The sequence below is a fragment of the Hemitrygon akajei genome, chromosome 20, assembly GCF_048418815.1.
Source record: "Hemitrygon akajei chromosome 20, sHemAka1.3, whole genome shotgun sequence".
In the NCBI taxonomy this organism is placed as follows: Eukaryota; Metazoa; Chordata; class Chondrichthyes; order Myliobatiformes; family Dasyatidae; genus Hemitrygon; species Hemitrygon akajei.
Genome location: NC_133143.1, coordinates 13,290,525 through 13,314,374, shown reverse-complemented (window position 1 = coordinate 13,314,374; position 23,850 = coordinate 13,290,525). Strand labels below are relative to the sequence as shown.

Genomic DNA, 23,850 nt, shown 5'->3' with positions numbered 1-23,850 from the left:
TCGGGAGAGGGTGACAGGGCACTCAGACAGGGTGTGAGTGTGTCTGTGAGTTCGGAGAGGGTCACAGCACTCAGACAGGGTGTGAGTGCGTCTGTGAGTTCGGGAGAGGGTGACAGGGCACTCAGACAGGGTGTGAGTGTGTCTGTGAGTTCGGGAGAGGGTGACAGGGCACTCTGACAGGGTGTGAGTGTGTCTGTGAGTTCGGGAGAGGGTGACAGGGCACTCAGACAGGGTGTGAGTGTGTCTGTGAGTTCGGGAGAGGGTGACAGGGCACTCAGACAGGGTGTGAGTGTCTCTGTGAGTTCGGGTGAGGGTGACAGCACTCAGACAGGGTGTGAGTGTGTCTGTGAGTTCGGGAGAGGCTGTCAGGGCACTCAGACAGGGTGTGAGTGTGTCTGTGAGTTTGGGAGAGGGTGACAGCACTCAGACAGGGTGTGAGTGTGTCTGTGAGTTCTGGAGAGTGTGACAGGGCACTCGGACACGGTGTGAGTGTGTCTATGAGTTCGGGAGAGGGTGACAGGGCATCAGACAGGGTGTGAGTGTGTCTGTGAGTTCGGGAGAGGGTGACAGCGCTCAGACAGGGTGTGAGTGTGTCTGTGAGTTCGGGTGAGGGTGACAGGGCATCAGACAGGGTGTGAGTGTGTCTGTGAGTTCGGGAGAGGGTGACAGCACTCAGACAGGGTGTGAGTGTGTCTGTGAGTTTGGGAGAGTGTGACAGGGCACTCAGACAGGGTGTGAGTGTGTCTGTGAGTTCGGGAGAGGGTGACAGCACTCAGACAGGGTGTGAGTGTGTCTGTGAGTTTGGGAGAGTGTGACAGCACTCAGACAGGGTGTGAGTGTGTCTGTGAGTTTGGGAGAGGGTGACAGCACTCAGACAGGGTGTGAGTGTGTCTGTGAGTTCTGGAGAGTGTGACAGGGCACTCGGACACGGTGTGAGTGTGTCTATGAGTTCGGGAGAGGGTGACAGGGCATCAGACAGGGTGTGAGTGTGTCTGTGAGTTCGGGAGAGGGTGACAGCGCTCAGACAGGGTGTGAGTGTGTCTGTGAGTTCGGGTGAGGGTGACAGGGCATCAGACAGGGTGTGAGTGTGTCTGTGAGTTCTGGAGAGGGTGACAGCACTCAGACAGGGTGTGAGTGTGTCTGTGAGTTCGGGAGAGGGTGACAGCACTCAGACAGGGTGTGAGTGTGTCTGTGAGTTTGGGAGAGTGTGACAGGGCACTCAGACAGGGTGTGAGTGTGTCTGTGAGTTCGGAGAGGGTGACAGCACTCAGACAGGGTGTGAGTGTGTCTGTGAGTTCGGGTGAGGGTGACAGGGCATCAGACAGTGTGTGAGTGTGTCTGTGAGTTCGGGTGAGGGTGACAGGGCATCAGACAGTGTGTGAGTGTGTCTGTGAGTTCGGGTGAGGGTGACAGGGCATCAGACAGTGTGTGAGTGTGTCTGTGAGTTCGGGAGAGTGTGACAGGGCACTCAGACAGGGTGTGAGTGTGTCTGTGAGTTCGGGTGAGGGTGACAGGGCATCAGACAGTGTGTGAGTGTGTCTGTGAGTTTGTGAGAGGGTGACAGCACTCAGACAGGGTGTGAGTGTGTCTGTGAGTTCGGGAGAGGCTGTCAGGGCACTCAGACAGGGTGTGAGTGTGTCTGTGAGTTTGGGAGAGGGTGACAGCACTCAGACAGGGTGTGAGTGTGTCTGTGAGTTCTGGAGAGTGTGACAGGGCACTCGGACACGGTGTGAGTGTGTCTGTGAGTTTGGGAGAGGGTGACAGCACTCAGACAGGGTGTGAGTGTGTCTGTGAGTTCTGGAGAGTGTGACAGGGCACTCGGACACGGTGTGAGTGTGTCTGTGAGTTCGGAGAGGGTCACAGCACTCAGACAGGGTATCATTGTGTCTGTGAGTTCGGGAGAGGGTGACAGGGCTCTCAGACAGGGTGTGAGTGTGTCTGTGAGTTCGGGAGAGGGTGACAGGCCACTCAGACAGGGTGTGAGTGTGTCTGTGAGTTTGGGAGAGGGTGACAGCACTCAGACAGGGTGTGAGTGTGTCTGTGAGTTCTGGAGAGTGTGACAGGGCACTCGGACACGGTGTGAGTGTGTCTATGAGTTCGGGAGAGGGTGACAGGGCATCAGACAGGGTGTTAGTGTGTCTGTGAGTTCGGGAGAGGGTGACAGCGCTCAGACAGGGTGTGAGTGTGTCTGTGAGTTCGGGAGAGTGTGACAGGGCATCAGACAGGGTGTGAGTGTGTCTGTGAGTTCGGGAGAGGGTGACAGCACTCAGACAGGGTGTGAGTGTGTCTGTGAGTTTGGGAGAGTGTGACAGGGCACTCAGACAGGGTGTGAGTGTGTCTGTGAGTTCGGAGAGGGTCACAGCACTCAGACAGGGTGTGAGTGCGTCTGTGAGTTCGGGAGAGGGTGACAGGGCACTCAGACAGGGTGTGAGTGTGTCTGTGAGTTCGGGAGAGGGTGACAGGGCACTCTGACAGGGTGTGAGTGTGTCTGTGAGTTCGGGAGAGGGTGACAGGGCACTCAGACAGGGTGTGAGTGTGTCTGTGAGTTCGGAGAGGGTCACAGCACTCAGACAGGGTATCATTGTGTCTGTGAGTTCGGGAGAGGGTGACAGGGCTCTCAGACAGGGTGTGAGTGTGTCTGTGAGTTCGGGAGAGGGTGACAGGCCACTCAGACAGGGTGTGAGTGTGTCTGTGAGTTCGGGAGAGTGTGACAGGGCACTCAGACTGGGTGTGAGTGTGTCTGTGAGTTTGGTAGAGGGTGACAGCACTCAGACAAGATGTGAGTGTGTCTGTGAGTTCGGGAGAGGGTGTCAGGGCACTCAGACAGGGTGTGAGTGTGTCTGTGAGTTCGGGAGAGGGTGACAGGGCACTCAGACAGGGTGTGAGTGTGTCTGTGAGTTCGGGAGAGGGTGACAGGGCTCTCAGACAGGGTGTGAGTGTGTCTGTGAGTTCGGAGAGGGTCACAGCACTCAGACAGGGTGTGAGTGTGTCTGTGAGTTCGGGAGAGGGTGACAGGTCACTCAGACAGGGTGTGAGTGTGTCTGTGAGTTCGGGAGAGGGTGACAGCACTCAGACAGGGTGTGAGTGTGTCTGTGAGTTTGGGAGAGGGTGACAGGTCACTCAGACAGGGTGTGAGTGTGTCTGTGAGTTCGGGAGAGGGTCACAGCACTCAGACAGGGTGTGAGTGTGTCTGTGAGTTCGGAGAGGGTGACAGCACTCAGACAGGGTGTGAGTGTGTCTGTGAGTTCGGGTGAGGGTGACAGGGCATCAGACAGGGTGTGAGTGTGTCTGTGAGTTCGGGAGAGTGTCACAGGGCACTCAGTCAGGTTGTGAGTGTGTCTATGTGTTTGGGAGAGGGTGACAGGGCATCAGACAGTGTGTGTGTGTGTCTGTGAGTTCGTGAGAGGGTGACAGGGCACTCAGACAGGGTGTGAGTGTGTCTCTGAGTTCGGGAGAGTGTGACAGGGCACTCAGACAGGGTATGAGTGTGTCTGTGAGTTCGCGAGAGGGTGACAGGGCACTCAGACAGGCTGTGAGTGTGTCTCTGAGTTCGGGAGCGTGTGACAGGGCACTCAGACAGGGTGTGAGTGTGTCTGTGAGTTCGGGAGAGGGTGACAGGGCACTTAGACAGGGTGTGAGTGTGTCTCTGAGTTCGGGAGCGTGTGACAGGGCACTCAGACAGGGTGTGAGTGTGTCTGTGAGTTTGGTTGAGGGTGACAGCACTCAGACAGGGTGTGAGTGTGTCTGTGAGTTCGGGAGAGGGTGACAGGGCACTCAGACAGGGATTGAGTGTGTCTGTGAGTTCGGGAGAGGGTGACAGCACTCAGACAGGGTGGGAGTGTGTCTGTGAGTTCGGGAGAGGGTGACAGGGCATCAGACAGGGTGTGAGTGTGTCTGTGAGTTCGGGAGAGGGTGACAGCGCTCAGACAGGGTGTGAGTGTGTCTGTGAGTTCGGGTGAGGGTGACAGGGCATCAGACAGGGTGTGAGTGTGTCTGTGAGTTCGGGAGAGGGTGACATCACTCAGACAGGGTGTGAGTGTGTCTGTGAGTTTGGGATAGTGTGACAGGGCACTCAGACAGGGTGTGAGTGTGTCTGTGAGTTCGGAGAGGGTCACAGCACTCAGACAGGGTGTGAGTGCGTCTGTGAGTTCGGGAGAGGGTGACAGGGCACTCAGACAGGGTGTGAGTGTGTCTGTGAGTTCGGGAGAGGGTGACAGGGCACTCTGACAGGGTGTGAGTGTGTCTGTGAGTTCGGGAGAGGGTGACAGGGCACTCAGACAGGGTGTGAGTGTGTCTGTGAGTTCGGAGAGGGTCACAGCACTCAGACAGGGTGTGAGTGCGTCTGTGAGTTCGGGAGAGGGTGACAGGGCACTCAGACAGGGTGTGAGTGTGTCTGTGAGTTCGGGAGAGGGTGACAGGGCACTCTGACAGGGTGTGAGTGTGTCTGTGAGTTCGGGAGAGGGTGACAGGGCACTCAGACAGGGTGTGAGTGTGTCTGTGAGTTCGGGAGAGGGTGACAGGGCACTCAGACAGGGTGTGAGTGTCTCTGTGAGTTCGGGTGAGGGTGACAGCACTCAGACAGGGTGTGAGTGTGTCTGTGAGTTCGGGAGAGGCTGTCAGGGCACTCAGACAGGGTGTGAGTGTGTCTGTGAGTTTGGGAGAGGGTGACAGCACTCAGACAGGGTGTGAGTGTGTCTGTGAGTTCTGGAGAGTGTGACAGGGCACTCGGACACGGTGTGAGTGTGTCTATGAGTTCGGGAGAGGGTGACAGGGCATCAGACAGGGTGTGAGTGTGTCTGTGAGTTCGGGAGAGGGTGACAGCGCTCAGACAGGGTGTGAGTGTGTCTGTGAGTTCGGGTGAGGGTGACAGGGCATCAGACAGGGTGTGAGTGTGTCTGTGAGTTCGGGAGAGGGTGACAGCACTCAGACAGGGTGTGAGTGTGTCTGTGAGTTTGGGAGAGTGTGACAGGGCACTCAGACAGGGTGTGAGTGTGTCTGTGAGTTCGGGAGAGGGTGACAGCACTCAGACAGGGTGTGAGTGTGTCTGTGAGTTTGGGAGAGTGTGACAGCACTCAGACAGGGTGTGAGTGTGTCTGTGAGTTTGGGAGAGGGTGACAGCACTCAGACAGGGTGTGAGTGTGTCTGTGAGTTCTGGAGAGTGTGACAGGGCACTCGGACACGGTGTGAGTGTGTCTATGAGTTCGGGAGAGGGTGACAGGGCATCAGACAGGGTGTGAGTGTGTCTGTGAGTTCGGGAGAGGGTGACAGCGCTCAGACAGGGTGTGAGTGTGTCTGTGAGTTCGGGTGAGGGTGACAGGGCATCAGACAGGGTGTGAGTGTGTCTGTGAGTTCTGGAGAGGGTGACAGCACTCAGACAGGGTGTGAGTGTGTCTGTGAGTTCGGGAGAGGGTGACAGCACTCAGACAGGGTGTGAGTGTGTCTGTGAGTTTGGGAGAGTGTGACAGGGCACTCAGACAGGGTGTGAGTGTGTCTGTGAGTTCGGAGAGGGTGACAGCACTCAGACAGGGTGTGAGTGTGTCTGTGAGTTCGGGTGAGGGTGACAGGGCATCAGACAGGGTGTGAGTGTGTCTGTGAGTTCGGGAGAGTGTCACAGGGCACTCAGTCAGTTTGTGAGTGTGTCTATGTGTTTGGGAGAGGGTGACAGGGCATCAGACAGTGTGTGTGTGTGTCTGTGAGTTCGTGAGAGGGTGACAGGGCACTCAGACAGGGTGTGAGTGTGTCTCTGAGTTCGGGAGAGTGTGACAGGGCACTCAGACAGGGTATGAGTGTGTCTGTGAGTTCGCGAGAGGGTGACAGGGCACTCAGACAGGCTGTGAGTGTGTCTCTGAGTTCGGGAGCGTGTGACAGGGCACTCAGACAGGGTGTGAGTGTGTCTGTGAGTTCGGGAGAGGGTGACAGGGCACTTAGACAGGGTGTGAGTGTGTCTCTGAGTTCGGGAGCGTGTGACAGGGCACTCAGACAGGGTGTGAGTGTGTCTGTGAGTTTGGTTGAGGGTGACAGCACTCAGACAGGGTGTGAGTGTGTCTGTGAGTTCGGGAGAGGGTGACAGGGCACTCAGACAGGGATTGAGTGTGTCTGTGAGTTCGGGAGAGGGTGACAGCACTCAGACAGGGTGGGAGTGTGTCTGTGAGTTCGGGAGAGGGTGACAGGGCATCAGACAGGGTGTGAGTGTGTCTGTGAGTTCGGGAGAGGGTGACAGCGCTCAGACAGGGTGTGAGTGTGTCTGTGAGTTCGGGTGAGGGTGACAGGGCATCAGACAGGGTGTGAGTGTGTCTGTGAGTTCGGGAGAGGGTGACATCACTCAGACAGGGTGTGAGTGTGTCTGTGAGTTTGGGAGAGTGTGACAGGGCACTCAGACAGGGTGTGAGTGTGTCTGTGAGTTCGGAGAGGGTCACAGCACTCAGACAGGGTGTGAGTGCGTCTGTGAGTTCGGGAGAGGGTGACAGGGCACTCAGACAGGGTGTGAGTGTGTCTGTGAGTTCGGGAGAGGATGACAGGGCACTCTGACAGGGTGTGAGTGTGTCTGTGAGTTCGGGAGAGGGTGACAGGGCACTCAGACAGGGTGTGAGTGTGTCTGTGAGTTCGGAGAGGGTCACAGCACTCAGACAGGGTGTGAGTGCGTCTGTGAGTTCGGGAGAGGGTGACAGGGCACTCAGACAGGGTGTGAGTGTGTCTGTGAGTTCGGGAGAGGGTGACAGGGCACTCTGACAGGGTGTGAGTGTGTCTGTGAGTTCGGGAGAGGGTGACAGGGCACTCAGACAGGGTGTGAGTGTGTCTGTGAGTTCGGGAGAGGGTGACAGGGCACTCAGACAGGTTGTGAGTGTCTCTGTGAGTTCGGGTGAGGGTGACAGCACTCAGACAGGGTGTGAGTGTGTCTGTGAGTTCGGGAGAGGGTGACAGCGCTCAGACAGGGTGTGAGTGTGTCTGTGAGTTCGGGTGAGGGTGACAGGGCATCAGACAGTGTGTGAGTGTGTCTGTGAGTTTGTGAGAGGGTGACAGCACTCAGACAGGGTGTGAGTGTGTCTGTGAGTTCGGGAGAGGCTGTCAGGGCACTCAGACAGGGTGTGAGTGTGTCTGTGAGTTTGGGAGAGGGTGACAGCACTCAGACAGGGTGTGAGTGTGTCTGTGAGTTCTGGAGAGTGTGACAGGGCACTCGGACACGGTGTGAGTGTGTCTGTGAGTTTGGGAGAGGGTGACAGCACTCAGACAGGGTGTGAGTGTGTCTGTGAGTTCTGGAGAGTGTGACAGGGCACTCGGACACGGTGTGAGTGTGTCTGTGAGTTCGGAGAGGGTCACAGCACTCAGACAGGGTATCATTGTGTCTGTGAGTTCGGGAGAGGGTGACAGGGCTCTCAGACAGGGTGTGAGTGTGTCTGTGAGTTCGGGAGAGGGTGACAGGCCACTCAGACAGGGTGTGAGTGTGTCTGTGAGTTTGGGAGAGGGTGACAGCACTCAGACAGGGTGTGAGTGTGTCTGTGAGTTCTGGAGAGTGTGACAGGGCACTCGGACACGGTGTGAGTGTGTCTATGAGTTCGGGAGAGGGTGACAGGGCATCAGACAGGGTGTTAGTGTGTCTGTGAGTTCGGGAGAGGGTGACAGCGCTCAGACAGGGTGTGAGTGTGTCTGTGAGTTCGGGAGAGTGTGACAGGGCATCAGACAGGGTGTGAGTGTGTCTGTGAGTTCGGGAGAGGGTGACAGCACTCAGACAGGGTGTGAGTGTGTCTGTGAGTTTGGGAGAGTGTGACAGGGCACTCAGACAGGGTGTGAGTGTGTCTGTGAGTTCGGAGAGGGTCACAGCACTCAGACAGGGTGTGAGTGCGTCTGTGAGTTCGGGAGAGGGTGACAGGGCACTCAGACAGGGTGTGAGTGTGTCTGTGAGTTCGGGAGAGGGTGACAGGGCACTCTGACAGGGTGTGAGTGTGTCTGTGAGTTCGGGAGAGGGTGACAGGGCACTCAGACAGGGTGTGAGTGTGTCTGTGAGTTCGGAGAGGGTCACAGCACTCAGACAGGGTATCATTGTGTCTGTGAGTTCGGGAGAGGGTGACAGGGCTCTCAGACAGGGTGTGAGTGTGTCTGTGAGTTCGGGAGAGGGTGACAGGCCACTCAGACAGGGTGTGAGTGTGTCTGTGAGTTCGGGAGAGTGTGACAGGGCACTCAGACTGGGTGTGAGTGTGTCTGTGAGTTTGGTAGAGGGTGACAGCACTCAGACAAGGTGTGAGTGTGTCTGTGAGTTCGGGAGAGGGTGTCAGGGCACTCAGACAGGGTGTGAGTGTGTCTGTGAGTTCGGGAGAGGGTGACAGGGCACTCAGACAGGGTGTGAGTGTGTCTGTGAGTTCGGGAGAGGGTGACAGGGCTCTCAGACAGGGTGTGAGTGTGTCTGTGAGTTCGGAGAGGGTCACAGCACTCAGACAGGGTGTGAGTGTGTCTGTGAGTTCGGGAGAGGGTGACAGGTCACTCAGACAGGGTGTGAGTGTGTCTGTGAGTTCGGGAGAGGGTGACAGCACTCAGACAGGGTGTGTGTGTGTCTGTGAGTTTGGGAGAGGGTGACAGGTCACTCAGACAGGGTGTGAGTGTGTCTGTGAGTTCGGGAGAGGGTCACAGCACTCAGACAGGGTGTGAGTGTGTCTGTGAGTTCGGAGAGGGTGACAGCACTCAGACAGGGTGTGAGTGTGTCTGTGAGTTCGGGTGAGGGTGACAGGGCATCAGACAGGGTGTGAGTGTGTCTGTGAGTTCGGGAGAGTGTCACAGGGCACTCAGTCAGGTTGTGAGTGTGTCTATGTGTTTGGGAGAGGGTGACAGGGCATCAGACAGTGTGTGTGTGTGTCTGTGAGTTCGTGAGAGGGTGACAGGGCACTCAGACAGGGTGTGAGTGTGTCTCTGAGTTCGGGAGAGTGTGACAGGGCACTCAGACAGGGTATGAGTGTGTCTGTGAGTTCGCGAGAGGGTGACAGGGCACTCAGACAGGCTGTGAGTGTGTCTCTGAGTTCGGGAGCGTGTGACAGGGCACTCAGACAGGGTGTGAGTGTGTCTGTGAGTTTGGTTGAGGGTGACAGCACTCAGACAGGGTGTGAGTGTGTCTGTGAGTTCGGGAGAGGGTGACAGGGCACTCAGACAGGGATTGAGTGTGTCTGTGAGTTCGGGAGAGGGTGACAGCACTCAGACAGGGTGGGAGTGTGTCTGTGAGTTCGGGAGAGGGTGACAGGGCATCAGACAGGGTGTGAGTGTGTCTGTGAGTTCGGGAGAGGGTGACAGCGCTCAGACAGGGTGTGAGTGTGTCTGTGAGTTCGGGTGAGGGTGACAGGGCATCAGACAGGGTGTGAGTGTGTCTGTGAGTTCGGGAGAGGGTGACATCACTCAGACAGGGTGTGAGTGTGTCTGTGAGTTTGGGAGAGTGTGACAGGGCACTCAGACAGGGTGTGAGTGTGTCTGTGAGTTCGGAGAGGGTCACAGCACTCAGACAGGGTGTGAGTGCGTCTGTGAGTTCGGGAGAGGGTGACAGGGCACTCAGACAGGGTGTGAGTGTGTCTGTGAGTTCGGGAGAGGGTGACAGGGCACTCTGACAGGGTGTGAGTGTGTCTGAGTTCGGGAGAGGGTGACAGGGCACTCAGACAGGGTGTGAGTGTGTCTGTGAGTTCGGAGAGGGTCACAGCACTCAGACAGGGTGTGAGTGCGTCTGTGAGTTCGGGAGAGGGTGACAGGGCACTCAGACAGGGTGTGAGTGTGTCTGTGAGTTCGGGAGAGGGTGACAGGGCACTCTGACAGGGTGTGAGTGTGTCTGTGAGTTCGGGAGAGGGTGACAGGGCACTCAGACAGGGTGTGAGTGTGTCTGTGAGTTCGGGAGAGGGTGACAGGGCACTCAGACAGGGTGTGAGTGTCTCTGTGAGTTCGGGTGAGGGTGACAGCACTCAGACAGGGTGTGAGTGTGTCTGTGAGTTCGGGAGAGGCTGTCAGGGCACTCAGACAGGGTGTGAGTGTGTCTGTGAGTTTGGGAGAGGGTGACAGCACTCAGACAGGGTGTGAGTGTGTCTGTGAGTTCTGGAGAGTGTGACAGGGCACTCGGACACGGTGTGAGTGTGTCTATGAGTTCGGGAGAGGGTGACAGGGCATCAGACAGGGTGTGAGTGTGTCTGTGAGTTCGGGAGAGGGTGACAGCGCTCAGACAGGGTGTGAGTGTGTCTGTGAGTTCGGGTGAGGGTGACAGGGCATCAGACAGGGTGTGAGTGTGTCTGTGAGTTCGGGAGAGGGTGACAGCACTCAGACAGGGTGTGAGTGTGTCTGTGAGTTTGGGAGAGTGTGACAGGGCACTCAGACAGGGTGTGAGTGTGTCTGTGAGTTTGGGAGAGGGTGACAGCACTCAGACAGGGTGTGAGTGTGTCTGTGAGTTCTGGAGAGTGTGACAGGGCACTCGGACACGGTGTGAGTGTGTCTATGAGTTCGGGAGAGGGTGACAGGGCATCAGACAGGGTGTGAGTGTGTCTGTGAGTTCGGGAGAGGGTGACAGCGCTCAGACAGGGTGTGAGTGTGTCTGTGAGTTCGGGTGAGGGTGACAGGGCATCAGACAGGGTGTGAGTGTGTCTGTGAGTTCGGGAGAGGGTGACAGCACTCAGACAGGGTGTGAGTGTGTCTGTGAGTTTGGGAGAGTGTGACAGGGCACTCAGACAGGGTGTGAGTGTGTCTGTGAGTTCGGAGAGGGTCACAGCACTCAGACAGGGTGTGAGTGCGTCTGTGAGTTCGGGAGAGGGTGACAGGGCACTCAGACAAGGTGTGAGTGTGTCTGTGAGTTCGGGAGAGGGTGACAGGGCACTCTGACAGGGTGTGAGTGTGTCTGTGAGTTCGGGAGAGGGTGACAGGGCACTCAGACAGGGTGTGAGTGTGTCTGTGAGTTCGGAGAGGGTCACAGCACTCAGACAGGGTATCATTGTGTCTGTGAGTTCGGGAGAGGGTGACAGGGCTCTCAGACAGGGTGTGAGTGTGTCTGTGAGTTCGGGAGAGGGTGACAGGCCACTCAGACAGGGTGTGAGTGTGTCTGTGAGTTTGGGAGAGGGTGACAGCACTCAGACAGGGTGTGAGTGTGTCTGTGAGTTCTGGAGAGTGTGACAGGGCACTCGGACACGGTGTGAGTGTGTCTATGAGTTCGGGAGAGGGTGACAGGGCATCAGACAGGGTGTTAGTGTGTCTGTGAGTTCGGGAGAGGGTGACAGCGCTCAGACAGGGTGTGAGTGTGTCTGTGAGTTCGGGAGAGTGTGACAGGGCATCAGACAGGGTGTGAGTGTGTCTGTGAGTTCGGGAGAGGGTGACAGCACTCAGACAGGGTGTGAGTGTGTCTGTGAGTTTGGGAGAGTGTGACAGGGCACTCAGACAGGGTGTGAGTGTGTCTGTGAGTTCGGAGAGGGTCACAGCACTCAGACAGGGTGTGAGTGCGTCTGTGAGTTCGGGAGAGGGTGACAGGGCACTCAGACAGGGTGTGAGTGTGTCTGTGAGTTCGGGAGAGGGTGACAGGGCACTCTGACAGGGTGTGAGTGTGTCTGTGAGTTCGGGAGAGGGTGACAGGGCACTCAGACAGGGTGTGAGTGTGTCTGTGAGTTCGGAGAGGGTCACAGCACTCAGACAGGGTATCATTGTGTCTGTGAGTTCGGGAGAGGGTGACAGGGCTCTCAGACAGGGTGTGAGTGTGTCTGTGAGTTCGGGAGAGGGTGACAGGCCACTCAGACAGGGTGTGAGTGTGTCTGTGAGTTCGGGAGAGTGTGACAGGGCACTCAGACAGGGTGTGAGTGTGTCTGTGAGTTTGGTAGAGGGTGACAGCACTCAGACAAGGTGTGAGTGTGTCTGTGAGTTCGGGAGAGGGTGTCAGGGCACTCAGACAGGGTGTGAGTGTGTCTGTGAGTTCGGGAGAGGGTGACAGGGCACTCAGACAGGGTGTGAGTGTGTCTGTGAGTTCGGGAGAGGGTGACAGGGCTCTCAGACAGGGTGTGAGTGTGTCTGTGAGTTCGGAGAGGGTCACAGCACTCAGACAGGGTGTGAGTGTGTCTGTGAGTTCGGGAGAGGGTGACAGGTCACTCAGACAGGGTGTGAGTGTGTCTGTGAGTTCGGGAGAGGGTGACAGCACTCAGACAGGGTGTGTGTGTGTCTGTGAGTTTGGGAGAGGGTGACAGGTCACTCAGACAGGGTGTGAGTGTGTCTGTGAGTTCGGGAGAGGGTCACAGCACTCAGACAGGGTGTGAGTGTGTCTGTGAGTTCGGAGAGGGTGACAGCACTCAGACAGGGTGTGAGTGTGTCTGTGAGTTCGGGTGAGGGTGACAGGGCATCAGACAGGGTGTGAGTGTGTCTGTGAGTTCGGGAGAGGGTGACAGCACTCAGACAGGGTATGAGTGTGTCTGTGAGTTCGCGAGAGGGTGACAGGGCACTCAGACAGGCTGTGAGTGTGTCTCTGAGTTCGGGAGCGTGTGACAGGGCACTCAGACAGGGTGTGAGTGTGTCTGTGAGTTCGGGAGAGGGTGACAGGGCACTTAGACAGGGTGTGAGTGTGTCTCTGAGTTCGGGAGCGTGTGACAGGGCACTCAGACAGGGTGTGAGTGTGTCTGTGAGTTCGGGAGAGGGTGACAGGGCACTCAGACAGGGTGTGAGTGTGTCTCTGAGTTCGGGAGCGTGTGACAGGGCACTCAGACAGGGTGTGAGTGTGTCTGTGAGTTCGGGAGAGGGTGACAGGGCACTCAGACAGGGATTGAGTGTGTCTGTGAGTTCGGGAGAGGGTGACAGCACTCAGACAGGGTGTGAGTGTGTCTGTGAGTTTGGGAGAGCGTGACAGGGCACTCAGACAGGGTGTGAGTGTGTCTGTGATTTCGGGAGAGGGTGACAGGGCACTCAGACAGGGATTGAGTGTGTCTGTGAGTTTGGGAGAGGATGACAGGGCACTCAGACAGGGTGTGAGTGTGTCTGTGAGTTCGGGAGAGTGTCACAGGGCACTCAGACAGGGTGTGAGTGTGTCTGTGAGTTCGTGAGAGGGTGACAGGGCACTCAGACAGGTTGTGAGTGTGTCTGTGATTTCGGGAGAGGGTGACAGCACTCAGACAGGGTGTGAGTGTGTCTGTGATTTCAGGAGACGGTGACAGCACTCAGACAGGGTGTGTGTGTGTCTGTGAGTTTGGTTGAGGGTGACAGCACTCAGACAGGGTGTGAGTGTGTCTGTGAGTTCGGGAGAGGGTGACAGGGCACTCAGACAGGGATTGAGTGTGTCTGTGAGTTCGGGAGAGGGTGACAGCACTCAGACAGGGTGGGAGTGTGTCTGTGAGTTCGGGAGAGTGTGACAGCACTCAGACAGGGTGTGAGTGTGTCTGTGAGTTCGGGAGAGGGTGACAGGCCACTCAGACACGGTGTGAGTGTGACTGTGAGTTCGGGAGAGGATGACAGCACTCAGACAGGGTGTGAGTGTGTCTGTGAGTTCGGGAGAGGGTGACAGCACTCAGACAGGGTGTGAGTGTGTCTGTGAGTTCGGGAGAGGGTGACAGCGCTCAGACAGGGTGTGAGTGTGTCTGTGAGTTCGGGAGAGTGTGACAGGGCATCAGACAGGGTGTGAGTGTGTCTGTGAGTTCGGGAGAGGGTGACAGCGCTCAGACAGGGTGTGAGTGTGTCTGTGAGTTCGGGAGAGTGTCATAGGGCATCAGACAGGGTGTGAGTGTGTCTGTGAGTTCGGGAGAGGTTGACAGGGCACTCAGACAGGGTGTGAGTGTGTCTGTGAGTTCGGGAGAGGGTGACAGGGCTCTCAGGCAGGGTGTGAGTGTGTCTGTGAGTTCGTGAGAGGGTGACAGGGCGCTCAGGCAGTGTGTGAGTGTGTCTGTGAGTTCGGGAGAGGGTGACAGGGCACTCAGACAGGGTGTGAGTGTGTCTGTGAGTTCGGGAGAGGGTGACAGCGCTCAGACAGGGTGTGAGTGTGTCTGTGAGTTCGGGAGAGGGTCACAGGGCACTCAGACAGGGTGTGAGTGTGTCTGTGAGTTCGGGAGAGGGTCACAGGGCACTCAGACATGGTGTGAGTGTGTCTGTGATTTTGGGAGAGGGTCACAGGGCATCAGACAGGGTGTGAGTGTGTCTGTGAGTTCGGGAGAGGGTGACAGGGCCCTCAGACAGGGTGTGAGTGTGTCTGTGAGTTCGGGAGAGGGTCACAGGGCATCAGACAGGGTGTGAGTGTGTCTGTGAGTTCGGGAGAGGGTGACAGCGCTCAGACAGCGTGTGAGTGTGTCTGTGAGTTCGGGAGAGGGTCACAGGGCACTCAGACAGTGTGTGAGTTTGTGCTGTGTGCCAGCAGACTGTTGAGAAGTCTAACAGCCTGTCGGAATTGCTGTTACCCAATCTTACAGTTCTGATTCTTCTGCTCTGTTATCTTCTGCCTGACAACAGGTCAAAAAGATTTTGGAAGAGATGGGAGAGGTCTTTGACAATGCTGGAGGTGTTGTATATGCAGTCCTTCCGATCTATGTCCTGAATGGGGGTGTTTTCATTGATGTTTTCTGCAGTCTTCTCTGTCCATGCAGGATCTTGTGATTCCCATAACAGACGGTGATGCAGGTGGGCAGGGCACTCCGTTGTGCTGCGGTGGAATGGCTGGGGGTGGACTGGAGCCTTGTGTGCCTCTGCCTTTTCTGAAAGTGGAGGCATGCTGAGCTTTCTTGGCAGAAGAAGTGGTGTTGAGTCACTAAAGTTAAAAGTAAATTTACTGTTAAGAGTACATATATGTCACCATTTACAACCCTGAGATTCATTTTCCTGTGGGCATACTCTGCAAATCTTTAAAATAATTACCGTAGATTCCGGACTACAGAGCGCACCTGATTAAAAGCCGCTGGCTCTAATTTTAGAAATAAAATCAATTTTTTAATTGTAAAGGCCGCACCGGATTTTAGGCCGCACCGGATTTTCGACCGCAGGTGTCCCACGTTGTAATATGAGATATTTACACAGAAAGATATTACACGTGAGGATTTTTTTAACTTTTAATTAAATCCATATGGTAACAAAAACAAATACATATTGCAAATGCTTTTTTTCGAACCGTGCCCGTAACGCGGCTACTTTTAAATATACTTTGCGTATACTTCTTTACTGAACAACATTCCAATATCTCCTAACGACTGGTAAAAAATATATATACTGCAGCCTACCAGGAAAAGTTATTGATCACCTTTAACTTAAAAGCAGCGTTCGCTCAGATCCAAAGCCGCTCGCGTAATGCGCTCCCTCCCTCCGTCCTGTTTCATCGCAAACCGGCATTTTCCCACAAGACACCGCGAAACCGGGTGTGACGTCATAGCATCCCGCGATGTAGTACAGAAAACAAATATAGTTAAAACTCTTCTAACTTTAACTAGAAAATGAATTACTAAGCGAAAATATTATAAACTAAGTAACTGCCATAAGGCAGCACAATGCTTCGAGTGTTTTCCATGTTGATGAGGGTGAGTACAAATGACTGATTTACAATAATTTAATTGTGAAAGTGCGCTTGATTTATCGTACAATTTCATTGGACCTCTGTGAACTACTCATCAATTTTATTGGTCTACTGTTACGAGGCAAAATGTTTACGAGGCGGCATGAAAAAAATCATGTATTAGCCGCTCCGGATTAAAGGCCGCAAAGTTCAAAGCTGTTCAAAATGTGGGAAAAAAGTAGCGGCTTAAAATCCGGAATCTACGGTACTATAACAGGATCAGTGAAAGATCAACCAGAGTGCAGAAAGCAATAAACTGTGCAAATGCAAATATAAATAATGAGATTGAGAGTTCATTTATTGTGTAAACATCTCAATGATGGACAAGTGAGTGTAGTTACCCCTTTTGCTCAAGAGCCTGATGGTTGATAGGTAGTAATTGTTCTTGAACCTTGTGGTGAGAGTCCTGAGGCTCTTGTACTGTATACCTGATGGCAGGTGAGATCGTCAGTGGTCACACAACCAGGACTTGTGATGTGCGTCAACTGTTCATACAACCATCCGTCACCCATTCCCAAAGCTTCAAGTGACGCTGATTGTGGGGTGGGGGGGGCAGGTGGTGCTAAACATATGTTATACCTTGCCCAAGGGTGACCTGCAGGTTAGCGGAGGGAAGGATCACCTTACGCCTCCTTTGGTAGAAACGTACCTCCACCCCGCTATTATCACCTCAAGCAGGTATTTCTAGAAAACTTTATCAGTGGATTTTTATACCAATTTTCATCTCTTAAGTGCTAATCCAGAAGGGAGAACTGTTCTGACTATTCTGCTGGTCAATTGAGGAGAAGGATGTTTCAATACAAGAGGCCTAATCCTTGTCTCAGTCTGCAAATTCATTTCAGATAAAAATGCTTACAATTCCCTGGAATTTTAAGCAACAGATGTGTATTAAGATCTTAACCACATTTATGTCAAACATGAGGATATCTGCAGATGTTGGAAATCCAGAGTAGTATACAAAATGCCAGACGAACCCAGCAGGCCAGACAGCATCTATGGGAAAGAGGCCAGTCAAAGTTTCAGGTGGAGACCGTTCATCAAGACTGAGAAAGAAAGGAAAAGATGCCATTGTGGCGACCCACTTCCCAGCGCACTCGAACTGGCTCACAAAGTGGCGCACACCGGCATTGAGGCCGGTCCCAAAGAGGGCTTCACCAGCAAGGGGAAAAGCCCACGCGCGGGACGGGACTGTGAATACGCGCCCCCTACAGCATTCCCGCCCGGGGAGGGCGGGAACAGAAAGGCTTTAAAGTGAGGCCGCGAAGTTTGAATAAACCTCTTTTGCAACTGCAGCTCACCAACTACATGTCGTTATTTCAGCGCTGCGTGTAGCACACAGCTACAGTTGGTGACTCCGATGGCCCAAACGATATTTGGACCAGAGATGAACAACGCCGCATCTGTTCATGCAGTTTTGTTAAAACTGCTAAGCTTCTGGACGCTGCGACCTCACCTATGGTTCCACCAAGCAGAAGCCCAATTCCACATTTGGCAGATAACCTCGGATGCCACACTACGTGGTGAGCTCCCTCGACCAGGAGACAGCCGCCCAGGTTGAGGAGTTAATACAGTCGCCCCCGGAGGACGGCAAATACACAGAATTCAAAGCCCTGCTCACAAGAACTTTCGGACTCTCATGACGCAAGTGAGCTGTCCGCTTACTGCACCTTGATGGTTTGGGGGACAGACCACCATCGGCTTTGATGTGGCCGAAGGACACAAGCCCTGCCTCATGTTTGAGCGGGCGTTCCTGGAGCAGCTGCCCGAGGACATACACCTACTGCTGTCCAACGCGGATTTCAGCGACCCCCGGAAGGTGACGGCCCGGGCAGACGTGCTGTGGAACGCCAAAAAGGAGAGTGGGGCATCCGTCGCACAGATCACCAGGCCACACTCCCAGCAGCAAACCAGACCAGGCCCGGCCGCAGAGCCCGTTAACCCCAGAGGCAGGGATGAGGAGACTAATGAACAATGGTGCTTCTACCAGTGGGGCGCAGAAGCCCGCCGCTGTCACCCGCCCTGCAAGATCCTGGGAAACGCCAGGGCCAGCCACCGCTGATGGCTACGGCGGCTGGCCATCGGGATAGCCTCCTGTGTCTCGGATGTCTCGGACAAGTAGTCGGGACGCCAATTTTTGGTCGACACTGGAGCCGAGATCAGCATCTTACCTCCGAGCAGTTACGACACCCACAACAGAGAACCGGATCCCACCCTGAGGGCCGCGAACGGCAGCACAGTAAGGACCTACGACACCCATACGGTGCGGCTACAGTTCGGCGCCAGTTGGTTCACGTGGGACTTCACACTGGCCACTGAAGCCCAACCGCTCCTGGGAGCAGATTTTTTGCGAGCTCACAGCCTACTGGTCGACCTGCCAAGGAAGAGACTGTTCCACGCCGTGACCTTTCAAACGTTCTCCCTGGGTGAAGCCACGCTGTCCGACAACGACTTCACCAGAGTCCTGGTGGATTTCCCATCGGTTCTGGCGCCGCAGTTCACGGCAGCCATGCCGGACACGACGTACAGCACCACATCCCGGCCCAGGGACCACCCCTCCACGCCCGTGCTCGAAGGCTTCCCCCGGACAAGCTCCGACTGGCGAAGGAGGAGTTCAAGAGGATGGAGGAATTGGGGATCATACGGCGGTCCGACAGCCCATGGGCCTCCCCCCTGCACATGGTGCCCAAAGCAACAGGGGGCTGGAGACCATGCGGCGACTACCACAGGCTGAACGAGGCTACAACACCGGACCGCTACCCTGGGCCACACATTCAGGACTTTGCAGCAAACCTTCACGGCGCACAGATCTTCTCCAAGGTAGACCTCATCCGGGGATACCATCAAATCCCGATGCATCCGGACGACGTCCCCAAAACAGCACTCATCACCCCGTTCGGCCTTTTCGAGTTCCTCCGCATGCCATTCAGCCTAAAGAATGCCGCACAGACGTTTCAGCGGTTAATGGATGCGGTGGGTCGTGACCTGGACTTCGCTTTCATCTATTTGGATGACATCCTCATAGCCAGCAGCAGTCGTCAGGAGCATCTGTCCCACCCTTTGTCAACTCTACGCCCGACTGAGTGAATATGGCCTGACAATCAACCCGGCCAAATGCCATTTCGGGCTCGACACCATCCTGGGCCACAGGATTACTTAAAGATGGGGCAACACCTCTGCCCGCCAAGGTAGATGCGGTCCGCCATTTCTCCCGACCCAACACAATCAAAGGCCTTCATGAATTCGTGGGTATGGTGAATTTCTACCACCGCTTCCTCCCTTTAGCTGCCCGAATCATGCACCCCCTGTTCGCCCTGATGTCGGGTAAGGGCAAGTACATTACCTGGGACGAGGAGTCCGCCGCCGCTTTCATTAAAACCAAAGAAGCCTTGGCAAACGCCACGATGCTAGTGCACCCCAGAACGGACGTCCCTACCGCCCTCACAGTGGACGCATCTAACACGGCAGTCGGTGGGGTGCTGGAACAACTCATCGAGGGTCGCTGGCAACCCCTGGCGTTTTTCAGCAAACACCTATGACCACCCGAGCTCAAATACAGTGCTTTCGACCGGGAACTGTTGGCGCTATACCTGGCAATCCGGCATTTCAGGTATTTCTTGGAAGGTAGGCCCTTCACCGCGTTCATGGACCACAAACCTCTTACCTTTGCGTTCACAAAAGCATCCGACCCCTGGTTGTCCCGCCAGCTGCGACACCAGTCCTACATCTCCGAATACACGATGGATGTAGATGGAGACACACATGTCTCGGGAAAGGACAATTTCGTGGCGGACGCCCTCTCCCGCCCTAACATCCAAGCCCTGTCCCAGGGGGTAGACTTTGAGGCACTGGCAGAGGCGCAGCAGGCAGACGAGGAGATCCCTAGTTACAGAACCGCAGTCTCCAGTTTGCAGCTCCAGGACCTCCCCGTAGGCCCAGGTGAGAGGACCCTACTCTGTGACGTCACCACTGGCCAACCCCGTCCCGTTGTCGGCAACCTGGCGGCAACACGTTTTCGACTCCATTCACAACTTAGCGCACCCCTCCATCAGGTCAACTGTCCGGATGGTAGCCAACAGGTTCGTTTGGCACAGACTCCGCAAGCAGGTCAGTGAATGGGCCAGAACGTGCATGCACTGCCAGACGGCCAAGGTGCAGCGGCACACCAAAGCTCTGCCGCAGCAGTTCCACCCCACCCACCGGCGTTTTGACCACATTCATGTGGATATCGTGGGCCCCCTGCCAGTGTCGCGAGGAGTGCGGCACCTCCTGACTATTGTGGACCGGTTCACAAGATGGCCAGAGGCGGTCCCGCTCACCGACACCACCTCCAAATCTTGCGCCCGGGCACTGATCGCAACCTGGGTATCTCGCTTTGGTGTACCGGCCCACATTACCTCCGACAGAGGCACCCAGTTCACTTCCAGCCTGTGGTCAGCTATGGCCAGCCTGTTGGGGACACAGCTGCACCACACCACTGCCTACCACCCACAGTCGAACGGACTAGTGGAGCGTTTCCACCGTCACCTGAATTTGGCTCTCATGGCCCGCCTCAAAGGGTCTAACTGGGTGGACGAGCTTCCCTGGGTCCTGCTCGGAATCTGCACGGCGCCCAAAGAGGATCTGCACACCTCGTTGGTGTATGGCGCACCCCTGGTCGTCCCAGGAGAGTTCATGCCAGCCCCAAGGGGGCAAGAGGAAGAACCCGCAGCAGTCCTGGGCAGATTACGCGAGAGGCTCGGCCACCTGGCCCCCATACCCACTTCGCAGCATGGGCAGAACCCGACCTGCGTACCCAAAGACCTGCAAAACTGTAAGTTTGTTTTTGTACGACGGGCCGGACATCAGGCACCGCTACAGCAGCCCTACAAGGGGCCGTTTACGGTGATCAGAAACAATGGGTCCACATTCGTGCTGGACATTGGGGGGAAAGAGGAGGTTTTCACAGTGGACCGACTCAAACCAGCCCATGTGGACTTGGCGCAGCCGGTCGAGATACAGGCACTGTGGCGCAGAGGCAGACTTCCCAAACAGAGTCCCACCCAGACTGAGGACATTGGGGGGTGTATCGCCGTTTCTGGGGGGGGGGGGGGGTTATGTGGCAACCCACTTCCCAGCGCACTCGAACCGGCTCACAAAGTGGCACGTGCCGGCATTGAGGCCGGTCCCAAAGAGGGCGCCAAGCCTGCTTCACCAGCAAGGGGAAAAGCCTGCGCGTGGGACGGGACTGTGAATACTACAGCATTCCCACCCGGGGAGGGCGGGAACAGGAAGGCTTTAAAGCGAGGCCGCAAAGTTTGAATAAACTCTTTGCAACTGCAGCTCACCGACTATGTGTCATTATTTCAGCGCTGCGTGTAGCACACCGCTACACCATGATAAAAAGGTGTGCGGTGGGGAAAGAGGCTAGGGGGAAGCTGACTGTTTTTCTTCAACATTTGTGGAACTGCTAAATGATACTTTTACTTCAATAGAAAGTTGAACAAACACATGAAACTGGGACTGTTATCAAATGAGCAACTTTCCTTTTGCAAACCTGTTTTTGCAGCTCTGGAAAAAAAATAAGCCTCTAAAATTCAAGGGCATTTTGCAATTCTCGAATGACTATGGGGTTAATGATAAATGAGGTCCAGTGACCTTCAGTTTTATTACTGTAGGATAACGGATATCAAATTCAGGGAGGCAGCAGCAGTTAGTGGATATAGCTGTTAATAAAAGAATATATTGTGATAGAGTCACGGTATTGTAAGCATGGAACCTTTGGCATCTGCACTCTTCCCATTTTCCTGAATTATGACTTCTAAGCCTTGTCTATGTAACTGCCGGAGGAATTTAGTGGGTCGAGCAGCATCAGAACATAAACAGGATGAATTTACACAGGTAAAGGGTATCTAAAACTAGGAGGCATAGATTTAAAATGAGTGGGGAAGGATTTGAAAGGGACCCAAGGGTGATGATTAAATCTTCATACTTAAAGGGATTGAACTGCCAGAGGAAGTGGTAAAGCCAAATATAATAACAACCTTTTAAAGACACTTTGTATATTTGTACACGAGTACATAAATAGGAAAGGCCTACAGGCCAAAAGCAGGCAAATGGAATGATCTTAGATGGTTAGATTAAAGGTCAGCATGGCTGATTGAGGCTGAAGAACCAGTTCTCATGTTGTGCAGTTCTGTGACTCTTTAAGTTTATTGAATGGCTACAGGTTTACAGAGAACAGAGCAAAGGGGTGTCAGGCAGTACTACTTTGGGATAGTCTAGAATTCTAGAGGCTAGATCAGGTGAGTTGATGCAAGAAAGGAAGATAAGGTGTAGATGGCTGAAAAACAGAGATGCTGACAGATGAATTTGGTCTTCTCAATTTGTTCTTTTAAAAATTCCAATAATCCGCTATCTGACTGGTTCCCATATCTTGTTTACCAACTCACTGTAGAATTTGTTAGAACACATTTTCTACAATTAATTAAAGATGAATTGAATAAGAATATACTATCCAATGCTCTCTAATTGGTCAGTCTCACACCACCAAATCCTGATCATATCTTTGACAGAACAGGCTGGCAAAGCTAGTTTCCCCCTAACCTTGCCCCTTTGCCCAGTTTAGTCTCTCCTCCTCGTTTTGTCCCTGGTCTAGTTCCTCCAGTAGTTCACACACTTTGCCCTCCCATTCTACAGTTCTTGGGAGTTCACCATTTACACACCACAACAGTAAAACAATCACTAGCTTGGCTAATCAAAACAATGCCTTCAGTTAACATGTTTATAACTCTCAAAAATAAGTTAATGTGTTTATAATTCATAAAAATAAGACTTCTAGCACAGGCATTCCAAACCGTTCCATCAATTTTCACTCACATTGTTATATCGGTTTGTAGACAGCAGAATGACCCTAAATGACCCAATGGACAGTTCAGGGCATCCTAAAATCGTGTCTGGGTTAGAGGGAACAGACCCACGACACCCTACAGAGGCAACACCACTGGTGGGGAAGCATTATTCTTTTATATTCATCTAAGCATGTAGACACTGATCTATGAGATTAATTAAGGCCTTTGTGGTGGAGTAAACCATTAAGTTGTCAGAATCCCTGTTTAAAATGTTCCATTTAACATCTGAAATAATTATTATAGTCTGGTCACGTGGCATCACTCCCCAAGACCCACAGTAGAACTTCCTGGTCTTTGTAGACAAAGCGGATGCAGATTTAAACCCTCAGTCTGTCTTTGCTGGAGAGGTGTGGAGATTGGAGTTGGCAGTTGACAAATAAAAGGCTCCGTATACAATATTTGTGATTTTTTGTATGTACATGTTTGTTTCTATTTGTATGTTTGCAAATAGAACCATAGAACACTACAGCACAGTACAGGCCCTTCAGCCCTCCATGTTGTGCTGACCCATATAATCCTTTAAAAAAAAGTACTAAACCCACACTACCCCATAACCCTCCATTTTTCTTTCATCCATGTGCCTGTCCAAGAGGCTCTTAAGTACCCCTAATGTTTTAGCCTCCACCACCATCCCTGGCAAGTCATTCCAGACACTCACAACCCTCTGTGTAAAAAAACTTACCCCAGATGTCTCCCCTAAACTTCCTTCCCTTAACTTTGCAAAATACTTTGTAAAAAAAAACGTTTTTCTCTTCACAACTTTTGGGCAGCTTCTGCTTTTTGTCACTTGGGACTAAGTAAAACCACTTTGCGCTAACGTGCTGCTGCGGCTTACCATCTGCGCATTTTTTCCCTCGTCGTGCACGCTTACCCACACCTGATAGCAAGGTGTGACTATCGGAGTCGGTGCAGAAAAATTCTTATTTAGGAAGCAGTGTCAGGAAGGGGCAAAAAGGCAGCTTACGGGGTATTTATTGATCCCAATTTTGCTAAAGATTCTGTAAAGTTAAGGTATAGGTTTTGAATCAACATTAAAGCAGGATAATAGGGATCAGTAGACAGTCAATGCAAATTTGTTGGAATGATTGCTATTTATTCAGGACATGAAATATTTTTCTTAAACATGAAGTTATTGTCAAGTGGTTTAATAACTGCAGGGAACAACAGCATGTTGGTGTAGTAAATCATCAATATGAAATATGCAGATGTTGGAAATCCAAAGCAACACACAAAATGCTGGAGAAAATCACTACGTCAGACAGCATCTATGGCAATGAATAGAAATGTCGACTATCTGTTTATTTCCCAGAATCTGCCTGGCCTGCTGAGTTCCTCCAGCATTTTGTGTGTATTGTAGTGCCTTCAATGCTCTTAAGGCTTTCTGCCAGCAAGTGTTATTACTGACTCCTCTGGAGACCATTTTAGTCAGATAATCTCATAAAAGCTGTTTGATAAGCAAGT

The 23,850-nt window shown here is 53.6% G+C and overlaps 1 protein-coding gene across 2 annotated transcripts in view; it reads left to right on the top strand.

Annotated features, from left to right (window-relative positions):
- Nucleotides 1-23,850, top strand: part of tmem108 (transmembrane protein 108) — a 143,616-nt gene that overhangs the window by 106,426 nt on the left and 13,340 nt on the right. The gene's annotated exons all lie outside the window — the stretch shown is intronic.